The sequence below is a fragment of the Cibotium barometz genome, chromosome 8 (assembly GCF_041138505.1).
Source record: "Cibotium barometz isolate CiBa-2024 chromosome 8, ASM4113850v1, whole genome shotgun sequence".
NCBI classification, from domain to species: domain Eukaryota; kingdom Viridiplantae; phylum Streptophyta; class Polypodiopsida; order Cyatheales; family Cibotiaceae; genus Cibotium; species Cibotium barometz.
The window spans coordinates 30851589-30870562 of NC_141053.1; the positions used below are offsets into that span (position 1 = coordinate 30851589).

Below are 18974 nucleotides of genomic sequence, written 5' to 3' on the forward strand. Positions count from 1 at the left end.
TTCCTCAGTCTATGAAAATATTAGAATGTTAGTAAAAAACACACCACAGTGACCTTCCGTGCGAGGTGTGAATATACGGTCGATCATCTTATTAAATATGGCAGGTGTATTTGGGAAACCAAATCGCATGATGAGAAACTCATTCAATCCAAAAAAATTTTGAAAAGCAGTTCTGTGTACATCCTTGGCGAGATATGATGATAACCACTCTTGAAGTCAATTCAACTAAAGCATTTTGCATCTACCAATCTTGGGAATCAGAAAAAATTATTGATGGTCACCTTGTTTAATTTTCTATAGTCAACACACATTCTCCAAGTACCATCCTTTTGTAGACAAATAAGAGAGGAGAACAGTATGGCCAAGAACTGGGTTTAAACAACCCTTTTTCTAAGAGATCATTTACTTATGTCATGATCTGTTCTTACTAAGCTACAATTACTCTATATGATGGTTGATTATTAAGAGGTGAACTCTTAATAATCTCCTAGGTATAATATCTATACGATGATCTTTAGGCATTTGGGGAGCTAAGTGACTTGGTAGAGAGTGTGCAAAACAATCTTGATAATATGCTAAGGAAACCAATTCTATCATTATCTAGTATGGATACATTTTCTTCATGATTTTTAACAAAAAGAAAGTAATAGGAAATGGATCTTTTTATTTCTTTGTTGCCAAAAACAATATTATATACAAGAGATATAGGAGCACCATGTGTGCATGCATGAATACATCTATCTCTATCCTTATGTACAAAGCTGAGTTTCTTATTTACATAGTCAATCTAAGGGTTATGGTGATATCTCCATGAAGAATCACATCGAAAAATGAGACTGTGCCTACTAAAAAATTATCATGGTCAACATAATCCCCAATCTGGATGAAAAGCTTTTCAATGTTAGGAGACATGAATCAATAGAGTAATACTCTATTCCCAATGTATTCAACATAAAGGATATGAAATTATTTATAGATGCATCATCAAAAAGGACTAGTGCATCATGATTATTAACTTCTCCCCATGTTTTGAGCAACTCTTTGCTGTTTTGATCTTCATGTATCAATAGAGTAATACTCTATTCCCAATGTATTCAACATTAAGGATTCGAAAGTATTTATAGATGCATCATCAAAAAGGACTAGTGCATCATGATTATTAACTTCTCCCCATGTTTTGAGCAACTCTTTGCTATTTTGATCTTCCCTTGTGTTTCCATGTACATTGGGAATAGCACTTTTAGTCGGCTTTTATGCTTCTAGGTTATCCTCTTTTTGCAACAATGGATAATTCTTCTTCATGTGTCTTTTTCTAGCCACATTGAAACATTTTTAGTGCTTTTTGTACTCTTTAATAGGTGGGACATTATTCTTACTCCGGCCTTCTTTTTTGAGCCATATCTAGGCCAAAAATCCTTTCTAATTTTATCCTTTGTCTATGATTCTTGTTATCGAGCCTTGGATGGGTCTTGATTTTCTCTTTATTTTTCCCTATATTATTGGCCAGAGTCGTTTCTAAGAGGGGTCCCTTTCTCATGTAACTCCTTTTGACACTGAAGGTTTTGTGCATCATGTGCCTAAGAGTACTATTTGTATAGAGGGTAAGGATCTTTTGAATGACAAGATGTAAACGAGACTTAAATTTTGACAGTGAAGGTTGAGTGCATCATGTGCCTAAGAGTACTATTCGAGGGTAAGGATCTTTTGAATGACAAGATGTAAACGAGACTCAAATTTTGATATCTTCTCCTCTTTTTATCTTCTTCTCTTCTATAATATTAAAGGTGGGAGTAACTTTAAGCCATTACCAAAGTGAATTTGCCAACATATGCATTAACAATTTCATGTTCCAATCGCACAAGCAAGTCTCATTCTTTATGACTTCCTTCTCGAGCTTAAGAGGTAAAAGCTACTTATAAAAGTGAGTTTTGAGATGAGTCCATGTTTTGGCAGCAATGCCATCCATAAATTTATCCATCCAGCAATCACATCCACCAGTGTCTTTGAGATGCATGCCCACATGACGAAGCATAGACTTCTCTATAAAGTCACCATGAGTAAGAGCAACCTCAAAGTGTCAAACAAATGCATTAAGCCTTGGTTGCTCCTTCTCCTCTTTCACTAATCCTCTCCATAAGCTTATTAATCCTTTGTTTCACCTTTTTAATGATTTTTTGTAGGTTTTGCAAGCTCATTAATCCTTTGTGTTATGTTATTGTTGCTGTTTTGTAGGTTCTGCAAGCTCATTAATCCTTTGTTTTATGTTATTGTTGTTGTTTTGTAGGTTTATGTAAGCTCAATAATCCTCTCTAAGCTTCAAATAAAAGAGGTAAGCCCTTTTTTTCTTTGTTAGTTTTATGCAATAAACTTAACACTCGTATGCAGATTCTCTTTTCCACTCTAGCTCAACTAAAGTGAGAGTTGATCTACCCATGCATCTTGATCTCCTAGTCCACCTTTTCCATGTAGCCGCATTGTTGGAATGTGGAGCTCAATAGGCTGGAATGCTTCTTGACCATAAACCAAGTGAAAGGGCGTAAACCCCGTTACTTCTCGGTAGGTAGTCCAGTATGCCCAACTAACCCATTTGATTGGGGATAGGAGGGTGTGCTATGACGATGTGAAGTATGAAGCTCTTCACTCACAAAATTCGGTGAGCAAACCTTTTCAAAAACCTGGACCATTGTCAAAAACAATCTCCAAGGGTGTGCCAAATCTGCAACATATATGAGTGTAAACAAATTTGCTTACAATCTTTCCATTCACCCTTGCCACACTTTGAGCCTCCACCCACCTAGTCATGTAGTCTATGGCCACTAAGATGTATAATTTTCCATTTTTAGTTCTAGGTAGTGGACCCATAGCATCAATGCCCCATTTTTCAAATGGACCACTTGCAATGACTAATTGGCGTGGACCATGTAGCAACCTCTTATTACCATTGATTTGGCAGTTATGACAGCTCTTACACCAATGTTGGACATCCACATGTAAGCTTGGCCAAAAATACCCAGCAAGCAAAATCTTTTTCACAATTAGTTCTTGAGCAAAATGGCCACCACATGCTTCTTCATGCAAACCTTCTAAAATGGCTAGAATGTCCTTGGTTGTTGGTACTCTTCTGCAGACTTGATCTTTTCCTCTTTGGTAGAGGGCACCTTCTAAGAACAAGAAAGAAATTGCCCTCTTCATGAGCCTCCTCTTTTGTGCCCTTGTGAAGTCTTGTGGGAATTCACCTTCCAAGATGTAGCTCACTATGGGAGCCAGTGTCTCCATTCCTTGGTATCGTGGTTGCTTAATAGACGCTGCAGCCAAGACTACTTGCATTTCCTTCTTAACACATGCAACAGCTTGTTGTGCAAGTATATCAGCATCCTCATTTTGTTTCCTAAGAATATGATACAATTGCACCTCCTTAAATTGATTAAACAACCTACGGATAGCATGAACCTTTTGCCTTAATCTTTCATTCTTGCATGCCCAAATGCCTAAAATTTGCCTTACAATAAGAAGTGCATCCCCTTTTACCAGGAGACATTGTATCCCTTGATTGATGCACACCTTCAAGCCATGAAGTAGTATGTCGTACTTTGCTTCATTGTTGCTAGTAGAACTTGGCAAGTTGACCTTCTCCTTCATAACCACCTCTCCATTTGGGTTGAGCAGCACCAGCCCTCCCCCTGCTTTACCTGTGGCTTTTCTAAAAGCTCCATCAAAGAACAAGGTGAATGCATTAGGTATAGTTTTGGGTGGTGGCAATGGTAGGGTCTTTACTTTAGGCACCTTAATCTCCTTTTCATGCACTCTATAAGTGAGAATCCCTACCAATTGTGCACGCACACTATCTTCTACCTTGAAAGAGTATTGGAATTCTTGCAATTCCATAACCCACTTTGTGATTCTAGCACTGATAGTCATTTGAGAAGACACCCAAGGAAACAAATTTTCTGCACAGTGAGAATTACAAAAGGTTTTGGTAACAAGTAGAATCTAAATTTTCTCACCACAAAGATGAGAGCAAGCGTCATGAGTTCCGCTTCCGTGTAGCCTTTCTCCAAGACATTCATGACCCTACTAACAAAGTAGATGGGCCGCATCCTAGTACTATGGGGATCTTGCTGTAACAAAAGTGCACCTACTGTTTCCTTTCCAACACTAGAGCTAACAAAGAAAGTGTACTCCCAACAAGGAGGCATGAGTGTTGGTAGCTCTAACAAAATGACTTTAATGTTACAAAAGTACTCCTCAAGCTCATTAGACCATGCAAACTCTACTTGTTGAGTCAATTTTTACAAGGGATGAAGTAACTCTGAGGCTAAGTGAATGAAGCGTGACATGTACTTCACCTTTTGAATGAATGAGATGGCCTCCTTGAGACTCTTTGGAGATGGTAGGTCGATAAGAGCCTTTGCCTTTGTAGGATCCACCTCAATGCCTTTGGAAGAAACCTTATGACCAAGCAAGATTACTTCATCCTCACCAATATGACATTTGTCGGGATTGAATTGGCCCCCCATGTCATAGAGTTTCTTCAAGCCTTCTTCCACCCTCTGCACATGCAATGACTTAGAGCTATGGATGCAAAAATCATCTATGAACACTCTAATGGATTTCCCAAAGAATGCTTGAAACACCATGTTCATGAAACGTTGAAATGTCGCTGGAGCATTGGTCAAACCAGATGGCATGACTCTGAAAGCATAACAACCCCAAGGAGTGATGAAGGTTGTTTTTGATCCTCTAATGCAATCCCAATTTGAAAGTAACCCGAGTAGCCATCACATATCGTATACTTCTCATGACCTGCTACCTCATTTAGGATCTCATCTTGAAATGGGAGAGGAAAGTTGTAAGATCCCTGTTCCCACCGAGCAACGGATTCGGGATACTGGCAGCAGAAGTAGCACTTCTCGCGTGGGACAGGGGTCCCACATTCGGGGCCTCGCCCACGGATATCCGGACAAAAGACTAATCCGCCGGTTTTTCCAAATCCGAACCCAGAAAAACTTCCCTTATCCAGAAAGCACGGGCGATTCCACCAGGATAACTCTTTACTCTAACATAGTCAAGACCATTACTGATCAAGTTAATCCGATTGTACCTATAAAGATACTCGGTCAAATCAAGGAAGAAACTTGCACTTGGATCATTGGGATCAACACTTTTTTCCGGAGGACGTCTCGTGTAGCAAGGTCGGCCGAGGTCTTGACGAGCCTCGATTTAAATGGTGAGCTTCCGGTACGGTGGATGAGGGACCAAGGAAGCGGCCTATGAGTGAAGCGCTAAATGACCTGCGAAGGATCCTAGAGGGTGCTGACCATACGGTGCTCGGGTTCTAGGTCGTTGAAGATACCCATACGTGCATCGTGGAAGATATTGGAACAAGGAGTAAGAGTTGTTTTCTGAAACCGGGCATGGATCTGGTTGATTGACCTTGCTGGTCCTCAACCGATGAAAGTCCATGGCTCTTTTATATGGATCTGTTGGTTGATCTTGCTGATCTTCAACGGAGATTCCATCTTGAATTTTTTATAAGTGAATATATTGCCAGGTACTATGAGCTAGGAACTATCGAAAAGGCCCTTGAGTGGATAGGTGGTGAGCGTTCTGGTTGCCAATGATGCCATAGATACTCTGATGAAGGTATGATAAAAAATTAAGATTCAACCGGATATTTTGGAGGATTGTGATCAGTGATACTATGGCTTCATTAAATGATTATTTTAAAGATAGCTGAATCTGTGAAGAAAGCAATTTCATATTGGGTGTGTAAGTGGTGTGACTAGCTTTAAGTTTGCATGAACATCCAGCTAGGGGGCCTAGGAACACTTTTCCCCTGGTACCCAGGACAAAACCCAACCAAATTCTTAATTGGATCCCATTACTACAGTGGTTGGGCGGTTGGCTAACCCATGGGACTGGATGGGGTTAGGCTAGATTGATGGATCCGTAAAATGAGACTCAATTTCTGTTGTAGTACAGTAGATGAAGTAAATCCCGGATAGTAATTGTTCTATGGAAAAAGGAATCAACGGCTGTGCCTCTCGATGGGAAAAAAAGCGTTGATCTCTATGATCCAAGTGAAAGTTTCTTCCTTGATCTGACCAAGTGACTTTAGGCTCGATCGGATCAGTTTGGTCATTAATGACCTTGACTACGTTAGAGTAAAAATATCCTGGAGGAATCGCCCGTGCTTTTCGGGCAAGGGAAGTTTTTTCAGGTTCGGTTTTGGAAGAACCGAGGGATTAATCTCCTGTCCGGATATCTGTGGTAGGAAGTCCTCTTTTCATTTAATGAATGAAAATGTTTTATGTGTTTATTTTACAAAAATTTTGCCATAGCTCTGCTGCTATTACTGATAATTCTCAATTTAATTAAAAGAATAAAGTTTAATATTATTGATATGATTAGAATGACTACTAATTGGATCATGATCCCCCAATTATGGATTGATTCATAATTTCTCTATGAAATAAATATCATAAAAGCATTAAAAAGCCATTATTTTGGCCTCCAATTAGACAAGCATAGAAATTACTTTTGGATTAGAGAAATGCTTCATGAGAAGATTCATTTGGATTGAGAATAGGTCATAGGAATGACCTTTCTTTGGGGGGAGAGAGAGAAATGCTTAAAAACCATTAAAATTAAACATAAATAGAAATTTATGTGTTTCTTTATTACAATTCATAAAAGAACTTCAGTAGGAATCAAAATCCATTCAATTTAAAGCTTCTCAAACTTGAGAGGGGTTGAGAAGAGAAGCATTTGGAGTTTTAATAAGAAAAAGACAATAATCCACACTTTACCTTCTAATTTACTTGATTCTTTGATCACAAAAGAGGCCCCCAACCAATCAATTGGTTTGGTTTGTTGTAGGAGTCACCAAGGAAGATTGAAGAGAGAGAGAAGCTCCAATCTCTTCAATTTTGTAGAGGTTTTTAGAGGGCAATATAAAATATCATTATTTCACCATAATACTGGCATAATATAGTTCTCATATTTTTTTTACAAAGGGCTAAGGATCTATTTATAGGTGAAGGAGGCCTCTAACCAAGTCCAACTAATTTCTAGAATTTTCTAGGTTTAGTTTGGACAAGATTTGGACCTAGTTTGGTTCCCTTTCGATTTGGTTTGATCCAAGAGAGAGGAGAGATAAAAATATAACAATATTTTTGAGTTTAAAACTCCACCACACATGTGAAATAGGCGCCTCCTTGAAGGGCCCCCTTTTCCTTACACATGTGTCAAAAATGAATCATTATACCCAAAATATCTCATTTTTTTTAGTTATACTCATAGTTTTTTACTAATAAACCTTGTACTCAGTCACTCTTCACTTATGTGGGCATTTACTCATTTTTGGGTAATTTTCTTTTATAAATTGGATTTATCTCCTCCCCACACTTGGATTGATCCTATTGGCCCATAGGAACCTTAATTGGACCATAATCCAAAAATTTCTGAAAATCTAGACCCTTAGGCTAAGGTCCTTTTACCCATTTCTAATAAATTCCAATTGCACATTGGAAAGTTCTTTTTGAATTTTTGTTTCAGAGGAAACCATTTTAGACACCAGGAGGATTTTTATATCCAAAAATATCTCAATTTTGGACTACCTCCCTCTAGACATTTTCTCTCTCTAGGTCAAAATAGGGTAAAACAGGATCTTTCTTTTATTTCAGAGGGGGGAATAATTACAATATCAGAAGGGGAGGTTCTAACACCTGTACACCTCAAAAGCTGAGGGGGGGAGGAATCTTACATCCTACCCCACTTAAAAAACGCGGGATGTCCTCATCTCGCAAACTAGAGGACAACTCTTTCCCTTAAGATCCAACTAATTCTGGGGTTCCTTATATTCTGGTCAACCCAACAGAATCCTGGGATAAATATCCCTTATACAGAACTCATCATTAAATAACAATTCATTGAGATCATATCATTCATATCTTAAACACAATAATGGTCCATTAGACCGAAAAATTTCTTTCTGAACATTCCTTCCTCCACAGGAATTTCAGTCAAGTAAGTTCTTAATTTGTCATCCTATTAACTTGATCCACCAGGTCAAGTGTTAACAGTAGCAATCTGACAGCACAATCCACTAATCTCATAGTGATTTGCTGAGGTCAAGTAAGTTCTTAATTTGTCATCCTATTAACTTGATCCACCAGGTCAAGTGTTAACAGTAGCAATCTGACAGCACAATCCACTAATCTCATAGTGATTTGCTGAGGTCATTATCATCATTCCAGTTACGAACATTATCACAGGAACTTGTCCCATTCATCCTCATTATGGTTTTGCTCAGCTTATCACTTTTCAACCAAAATTCAGGAATCATCTTTTTCAAATGAGAATCCAAATCAGTTCATCAAATTTCAACCAGAATTTTAAAATCATATCAACCACATTCGAATTCATCATCTGGATAGCATTTTTGCTTATAATTTCAAGGTCTTAGATTTACTCGTATATACTGCCAGTAAAGAGCTGCAGTTATATCCTCGGTATATACGGGTAGTCACCGTCCTTGGAATTATAAGGTAAATACTATCATGTCTAGGCCTCAAGCAAGTCAGGGATTCCATACAATTGCGGTACTTCCATCTGAAGACCCAATCACCAATTTACGAATTTCACTCTGAATATCAATTTGTATGAATTTCATCACACAATTTTAACCTTTTACTGTTACTTCAAAAAATTTTGATATTTTTGGCTTCTCAGTTGGTCCACTATAGCCAATTTGCTCTGATACCAGCTGAAAGATCCCTGCCCCCTCCGTGCAACGGATTCAGGGTTGCTAGCAGCAGAAGTAGCACTCCTTGCACGGTGCAAGGTCCTCTCACTTGGGCCCTCACCCCATATTCTAGGAATTATCATCCTAGATTAATTGAATGATTCTCATTGAAATCATGGAGAAATTGATTATTATGTTTATGCTTAATTAATTAATTAGAAAAAGGAGAAATTCTAGTAATTTATTTTTATGTTAAAAGAGTAATCTCCATGATAATGGAAATACCATGTATTCTAAAGAATTAAGAGAAAAAATTGGAATACTAATATAATGTATATTTTATGAAATAATTAAAGAATGATTTTAGTTAAATTTATCTTTTTGTATAGATGAATTTATATGATAAAAGAGGAATTCCCACCATATTGGAATTCAAATAATTAAATAAGGAAAGTGTAATTCCTAGTGTAAAGGAATTAATGAAGATTTGTATTTGATTTTCAAGAGAAAATTTAGTTAAATTTATCTTTTTGCATAGATAAGTTTAAATGATAAAAGAGGAATTCCCACTACATTTGGAATTCCATCAATTGGATGGGAAAAGAGAAATTCCTATCACATTGGAATTATTGGATAATTCATTTAAATTTAATGATAAATTTTTAGATAATTTTTTTTAAATCTATGAGAAATAATTAAATGTGAAAAGAGGAATTCCTATTACATTTGGAATTCCATCATGTGGATGGGAGAAGAGAAATTCCTAGTGTATTGGACCTATGGGATAATTTATTTAAATTCAAAGATGAATGTTTAGATAAATTTATTTATCTATGAGAAATATTTAAATGTCAAAATAGGAATTCTTATGACATTTGGAATTCCATCATTTAGACGGGCAAAGAGAAATTTCTAGCATATCAAAATATTGGATATTTTAATTTAGATAAATTTATTTTATGAGAAATAATTGATGGGAAAAGAGGAATTCCCATGACATTGGAATGTAAATAATTAAATGCAAAAAGAGGAATTCCCATGGTAATTGGGATCCAAGAAATTAAATGGAAAGAAGAGGAATTTTTTAGTAAAATTCGATTTATGATTATTTACCAAAAGTGGAAATATGGATAGAATTGATTAAATGGGAATAGCATGTGAATGGATGTGATAAGATGTGTATGGGATGTGATAATATGTAAATGGGATGCGATAAGATGTGTATGGGATGTGATAGGATGAGAACGGATGCGATAAGATGAGTATGGGATGTGATTGGATGTGAATGCGGATGTATATGTGAAAGAAAGGTTATGCATGTGTATGAGAATGAATAAATGTGGATATGGATGTAGATGTGTATGTGAATGTATGGATGTGGATATGGATATGGATGTATGGATGTGGATGTGGATGTATGGATATGGATGTATGGATATGGATATGGATATGGATGTATGAATGTGGATGTGTATGTGGATATGGATGTAGATGTATGGATGTGGATGTATGAATGTGGATGTGTATGTGGATATGGATGTAGATGTATGGATGTGGATGTGTATGTGGATATGGATGTAGATGTATGGATGTGGATGTAGATAAGGATGTATGGATGTGGATATGGATGTGGATGTATGGATGTGGATGTGTATGTGGATATGGATGTATGGATGTGGATGTGGATGTGGATTTATGGATGTGTATATGGATGTGGATATATGAATGTGGATGTGTATGTGGATATGGATGTAGATGTATGGATGTGGATGTATGGATGTGGATGTGTATGTGGATATGGATGTAGATTTATGGATGTGGATATGGGTGTGGATGTATGGATGTGGATGTGGATGTGGATGTGGATGTGGATGTGGATGTATGAATGTGGATATGGATTGGATGTATGGATTGGATTCATGGATGTGGATGTGTATGTGGATATATTATATGTTAAAAGAGGGATTCCTATTACATTTGGAATTCCATCATTTGGATGGGAAAAGAGAAATTCCTAGTATTTTGGAATTATGGGATAATTTATTTAAATTCAAAGATGAATTTTTAGATAAATTTATTTATCTATGAGAAATATTTAAATGTTAAAAGAGGAATTCTTATGACATTTTGAACTCCATCATTTAGACGGGCAAAGAGAAATTTCTAGTATATCGAAATAATGGATATTTTAATTTAGATAAATTTATTTTATGAGAAATAATTGATGGGAAAAGAGGAATTCCCATGACATTGGAATGTAAATAATAAAATGCAAAAAGAGGAATTCCCATGGTAATTGGGATCCAACAAATTAAATGGAAAGAAGATGAATTTTTAGTATAATTCGATTTATGATTATTTACCAAAAGTGAAAATATGGGTAGAATTGATTTCTACAAATCCCATGAATTCTTTTATTCAAAAGAAGAATATTGAATATAATTCAATTGAGGAATTGAGAAGGAATATGGAAATAGTTGTCAGAAAAGGAATCTTTAATTACGCCAAGCAATTGGCAAAAATTCAGAAAAAGTCCTATTATCGGTATCAATCTAGAAAAAGCTATTAAATGGGAATAGCATGTGAATGGATGTGATAAGATGTGTATGGGATGTGATAATATGTAAATGGGATGCGATAAGATGTGTATGGGATGTGATAGGATGAGAACGAATGTGATAAGATGAGTATGGTATGTGAATGCAAATGTATATGTGAAAGAAAGGGTATGCATGTGTATGAGAATGAATAAATGTGGATATGGATGTAGATGTGTATGTGAATGTATGGATGTAGATGTATGGATGTAGATGTGTATGTGAATGTATGGATGTAGATATATGGATGTGGATATGGATGTGGATGTATGGATGTATGGATGTGGATGTATGGATGTGGATATGGATGTGAATGTATGAATGTGGATGTGTATGTGGATATGGATGTAGATGTATGGATATGGATATGGATGTGGATGTATGGATGTCATTCACATCCAATCACATCCCATACTCATCTTATCGCATCCGTTCTCATCCTATCACATCCCATACACATCTTATCGCATCCCATTTACATATTATTACATCCCATACACATCCATTCACATGCTATTCCCATTTAATCGATTCTACCCATATTTCCACTTTTGGTAAATAATCATAAATTGAATTTTACTAAAAATTCCTCTTCTTTCCATTTAATTTCTTGGATCCAAATTACCATGGGAATTCCTCTTTTTGCATTTAATTATTTACATTCCAATGTCATGGGAATTCCTCTTTTCCCATCAATTATTTCTCATAAAATAAATTTATCTAAATTAAAATATCCATTATTTCGATATGCTAGAAATTTCTGTTTTCCCGTCTAAATGATGGAATTCCAAATGTCATAAGAATTCCTATTTTGACATTTAAATATTTCTCATAGATAAATAAATTTATCTAAACATTCATCTTTGAATTCAAATAAATTATTCCATAGGTCCAATACACTAGGAATTTATCTTCTCCCATCCAAATGATGGAATTCCAAATGTAATAGGAATTCCTCTTTTCACATTTAATTATTTCTCATAGATAAAAAAATTATCTAAAAATTCATCATTAAATTTAAATGAATTATCCAATAATTCCAATGTGATAGGAATTTCTCTTTTCCCATCCAATTGATGGAATTCCAAATGTAGTGGGAATTCCTCTTTTATCGTAATAGAAAATATCATTATTTCACCATAATACTGGCATAATATAGTTCTCATATTTTTCTTTACAAAGGGCTAAGGATCTATTTATAGGTGAAGGAGCCTCTAACCAAGTCCAACTAATTTCTAGAATTTTCCTGGTTCAGTTTGGTTGAGTTTGGACAAGATTTGGACCTAGTTTGGTTCCCTTTTGATTTGGTTTGATCCAAGAGAGAGGAGAGATAAAAATATCACAATACTTTTGAGTTTAAAAATCCACCACACATGTGAAATAGGCGCCTCCTTGAAGGGCCCCCTTTTCCTTACACATGTGTCAAAAATGAATCATTATACCCAAAATATCTCATTTTTTTAGTAATACTCATAGTTTTTTACTAATAAACCTTGTACTCAGTCACTCTTCATCTTATGTGGGCATTTACTCATTTTTGGGTAATTTTCTTTTATAAATTGGATTTATCTCTTCCCCACACTTGGATTGATCCTATTGGCCCAATTGGACCATAATCCAAAAATTTCTGAAAATCTAGACCCTTAGGCTAAGGTCCTTTATACCCATTTCTCAATTGCACATTGGAAAGTTCTTTTTGAATTTTTGTTTCAGGGGAAACCATTTTAGACACTAGGAGGATTTTTATATCCAAAAATATCTCAATTTTGGACTACCTTCCTCTAGACATTTTCTCTCTCTAGGTCAAAATAGGGTAAAACAGGATCTTTCTTTTATTTCAGAGGGGGGAATAATTACAATATTAGAAGGGGAGGTTCTAACACCTGTACACCTCAAAAGCTGAGGGGGGGAGGAATCTTACATCCTACCCCACTTAAAAAACGCGAGATGTCCTCATCTCGCAAACTAGAGGACAACTCTTTCCCTTAAATCCAACTAATTCTGGGGTTCCTTATATTCTGGTCAACCCAACAGAATCCTGGGATAAATATCCCTTATACAGAAGTCATCATTAAATAACAATTCATTGAGATCATATCATTCATATCTTTAACACAATAATGGTCCATTAGACCGAAAAAATTCTTTCTGAAAATTCCTTCCTCCACGGGAATTTGAGTCAAGTAAGTTCTTAATTTGTCATCCTATTAACTTGATCCACCAGGTCGTGTTAACAATAGCAATCTGACAACACAATCTACTAATCTCATAGTGATTTACTGAGGTCATTATCATCATTCCAGTTACGAACATTATCGGGACTTGTCCCATTCATCCTCATTATGGTTTTGCTCAGCTTATCACTTTTCAACCAAAATTCAGGAATCATCTTTTTCCAATCAGAATCCAAATCACAAGACGGTCTGAAAAATGCTTCCCCAGCATTCTTGACATAAAACAATCATTTACAAACACGTCATAAATACAGTTTCTATAATAAACTCTCGTCTTTCCACATTGTTCCACATCAATCCATATTACTTAATCCACGTGGAATTCATATGTGTACCCATTCTCATCCAATCACATCATTTTCCATCTCATCATATCAGATTCATTCACATCACATATCATCCATTCACATCCCATATCATTCATTCAGATTCTGATTCACATGACATGACATCTCATTCATTCTCATCCCGATTCACATCACATTACATCTCATTCATTCTCATTCATTCTCATCCCGATTCACATCACATTACATCTCATCCATTCACTCAAATCGACATCACACCCTTTCACATACACATCCTCATTCATTCTTCCACATTCACATCCACATTCGTACTTCCACAGACACATCCATATCCACTCTTCCACGTACACATTCACATCCACATCCATGCTTCACATATACATCGGCATTCATACATCCACATACACATCCACATCTATACATCCATATCCATTCTTCCACATACACATCCACATTCATTCTTCCACATACTCATCCACATCCATACATCCACATCCATATCCACATCCCATACATCCACATCCATATCCACATCCATACATCTACATCCATATCCACATACACATCCACATCCATACATCCACATCCATACATCCATATCCATATATCTACATCCATATCCACATACACATCCACATCCATACATCCACATCCATATCCACATCCATACATCCACATCCACATCCACATCCATACATCCATATCCACATCCACATCCATACATCTACATCCATATCCACATACACATCCACATCCATATCCACATACACATCCACCTCCATACATCCACATCCATATCCACATCCATACATCCACCTCCATACATCCACATCCATATCCACATCCATACATCCACATCCACATCCACATCCACATCCAAACATCCATATCCATATCCACATCACATCCAATCACATCCCATACTCATCTTATCGCATCCGTTCACATCCAATCACATCCCATACTCATCTTATCGCATCCGTTCACATCCAATCACATCCCATACTCATCTTATCGCATCTGTTCTCATCCTATCACATCCCATACACATCTTATCGCATCACTTGGTCAGATCAAGGAAGAAACTTGCACTTGGATCATAGAGATCAACGCTTTTTTCCCAATCGAGAGGCACAGCCGTTGATTCCTTTTTCCATAGAACAATTACTATCCGGGATTTACTTCATCTAGCGTACTACAAGAGAAATTGAGTGTCATTTTATGGATCCATTAGTCCCATGGGTTAGGCAACCGCCCAACCACTGTAGTAATGGGATCCAATTAAGAATTTGGTTAGGTTTTGTCTCGGATACCAGGGAAAAGAGTTCCCAGGCCCCCTAGCCGGATGTTAAAGCTAGTCATACCACTTACACACCCAATATGAAATTGCTTTCTTCAGAGATTCAGCTATCTTTAAGACAATCATTTAATGAAGCCATAGTATCACTGATCACAATCCTCCAAAATATCTAGTTGAATCTTATCTCATCACATCAGATTCATTCACATCCCATATCATCCATTCACATCCCATATCATTCATTCACATTCTGATTCACATGACATCACATCTCATTCATTCTCATCCCGATTCACATCACATTAAATCTCATCCATTCACTCACATCGACATCACATCCTTTCACATACACATCCTCATTCATTCTTCCACATTCACATCCACATTCGTACTTCCACATACACATCCAAACCCACTCTTCCACGTACATATTCACATCCACATCCATTCTTCACATATACATCCGCATTCATGCATCCACATACACATCCACATCTATACATCCACATCCATTCTTCCACATACACATCCACATTCATTCTTCCACATACACATCTACATTCATTCATCCACATACTCATCCACATCCATACATCCACATCCATATCCACATCCATACATCAACATCCACATCCACATCCATACATCCACATCCACATCCATATATCCACATCCATATCCACATCCACATCCATATATCCACATCCATATCCACATCCATACATCTACATCTATATCCACATACACATCCACATCCATATCCACATCCATACATCTACATCCATATCCACATACACGTCCACATCCATACATCCACATCCATATCCACATCCATACATCCACATCCACATCCACATCCTCATCCATACATCCATATCCATATCCGTACATCTACATCCATATCCACATACACATCCACATCCACATCCACATCCACATCCATACATCCACATCCATATCCACATCCATACATCTACATCCATATCCACATACACATCCACATCCATATCCACATCCATACATCTACATCCATATCCACATACACATCCACATTCATACATCCATATCCATATCCACATCCATATCCACATACACATCCACATCCACATCCATACATCCACATCCACATCCACATCCACATCCACATCTACATCCATATCCACATCCACATCCAGACATCCACATCCATATCCACATCCATACATCTACATCCATATCCACCTACACATCCACATCCATATCCACATCCATACATCTACATCCATATCCACATACACATCCACATTCATACATCCACATCCATATCCACATCCACATCCACATCCATATCCACATACACATCCACATCCATATCCATATCCATACATCCACATCCACATCCACATGCATACATCCACATCCATATCCACATCCATACATCTACATCCATATCCACATACACATCCACATCCATATCCACATCCATACATCCACATCCACATCCATACATCCACATCCATACCCACATACAAATCCACATCCATATCCACATCCAGACATCTACATCCATATCCACATACACATCCACATTCATATATCCATATCCACATACACATCCAGACATCTACATCCATATCCACATACACATCCAGGCATCTACATCCATATCCACATACACATCCACATTCATATATCCACATCCATACATCCACATCCACATCCACATCCATACATCCATATCCATATCCACATCCATACATCTACATCCATACATTCACTACACATCTCCATTCATATCCACATTTATTCATTCTCATACACATGCATACCCTTTCTTTCACATATACATCCGCATTCACATACCATACTCATGTTATCACATCCGTTCTCATCCTATCACATCCCATACACATCTTATTGCATCCCATTTACATATTATCACATCCCATACACATCTTATCACATCCATTCACATGCTATTCCCATTTAATATTATCACATCCAAACATCCACATCCATATCCACATACACATCCACATTCATACATCCACATCCATACATCCACATTCACATCCACATCCATACATCCATATCTACATACACATCCACATCCATACATCCACATCCACATCCACATCCATACATCTACATCCATATCCACATACACATCCACATCCATACATCCACATCCACATCCACATCCATACATCTACATCCATATCCACATACACATCCACATCCATACATCCACATCCATATCCACATCCATATCCACATCCACATCCATATCCACATCCATACATTACACATCCATATCCACATCCACATCCATACATCCACATCCATATCCATATCCACATCCATACATTACACATCCATATCCACATCCACATCCATACATCCACATCCATATCCACATCCACATCCACATCCATATCCACATCTATACATCCACATCCATATCCATACATCCACATCCATATCCACATCCACATCCATATCCACATCTATACATCCACATCCATATCCACATCCACATCCATACATTACATCCATACATCTACATCCATATCCACATCCACATCCACATCCCGGATGTATATGTGAAAGAAAGGGTATGCATGTGTATGAGAATGAATAAATGTGGATATGGATGTAGATGTGTATGTGAATGTATGGATGTGGATATGGATATGGATGTATGGATGTGGATGTGGATGTATGGATGTGGATATGGATATGGATGTATGGATGTGGATGTGGATGTGGATGTGGATGTGGATGTATGGATGTATGGATGTGGATATGGATGTGGATGTATGGATGTGGATATGGATATGGATGTATGAATGTGGATGTGTATGTGGATATGGATGTAGATGTATGGATGTGGATGTATGGATGTGGATGTGTATGTGGATATGGATGTAGATGTATGGATGTGGATGTGGATAAGGATGTATGGATGTGCATATGGATGTGGATGTATGGATGTGGATGTGTATGTGGATATGGATGTATGGATGTGGATGTGGACGTGGATATGGATGTTGATGTATGAATGTGGATGTGTATGTGGATATGGATGTAGATGTATGGATGTGGATGTGTATGTGGATATGGATGTAGATGTATGGATGTGGATATGGGTGTGGATGTATGGATGTGGATGTGGATGTGGATGTGGATGTGGATGTATGAATGTGGATATGGATGTGGATGTATCGATGTGGATGTGTATGTGGATATGGATGTAGATGTATGGATGTGGATATGGATATGGATGTATGAATGTGGATGTGTATGTGGATATGGATGTGGATGTGTATGTTGATATGGATGTAGATGTATGGATGTGAATATGGATGTGGATGTGGATGTGGATGTGGATGTGGATGTATGGATGTGGATGTGTATATGGATATGGATGTAGATGTATGGATGTGGATATGGATATGGATGTATGGATGTGGATGTGGATGTATGGATGTGGATATATGGAAGTGGATGTATGGATGTGGATATGGATGTGGATGTATGGATGTGGATGTAAACATGGCCTCTAAAAGGTTCTGTACAAGACATTAACAAACAATACTCACTCCACACCATTCAGAGCACAGACTCTGATTTATCACAACAGCATAATGATTGCACAAACATCAAGAAATACATGATAAACGAGCAAAGACATAGCAGAACTTCTCTTTCATTCATTAGCGATCAGAATCATCGCCATTCCCTAGATGCAACTGTCAGGGAATAACCACTCGGTTCAGATCCCAAAAGGTACACCCACCACATGTAACT

At 37.2% G+C, this 18974-nt stretch overlaps 1 pseudogene; it reads right to left on the bottom strand.

Moving 5' to 3' along the window:
- Nucleotides 1-2546: 2546 nt before the first annotated feature.
- On the bottom strand, nt 2547-3885 carry LOC147636142 (uncharacterized; annotated as a pseudogene).
- Between the last annotated feature and the right edge of the window lie 15089 nt (nt 3886-18974).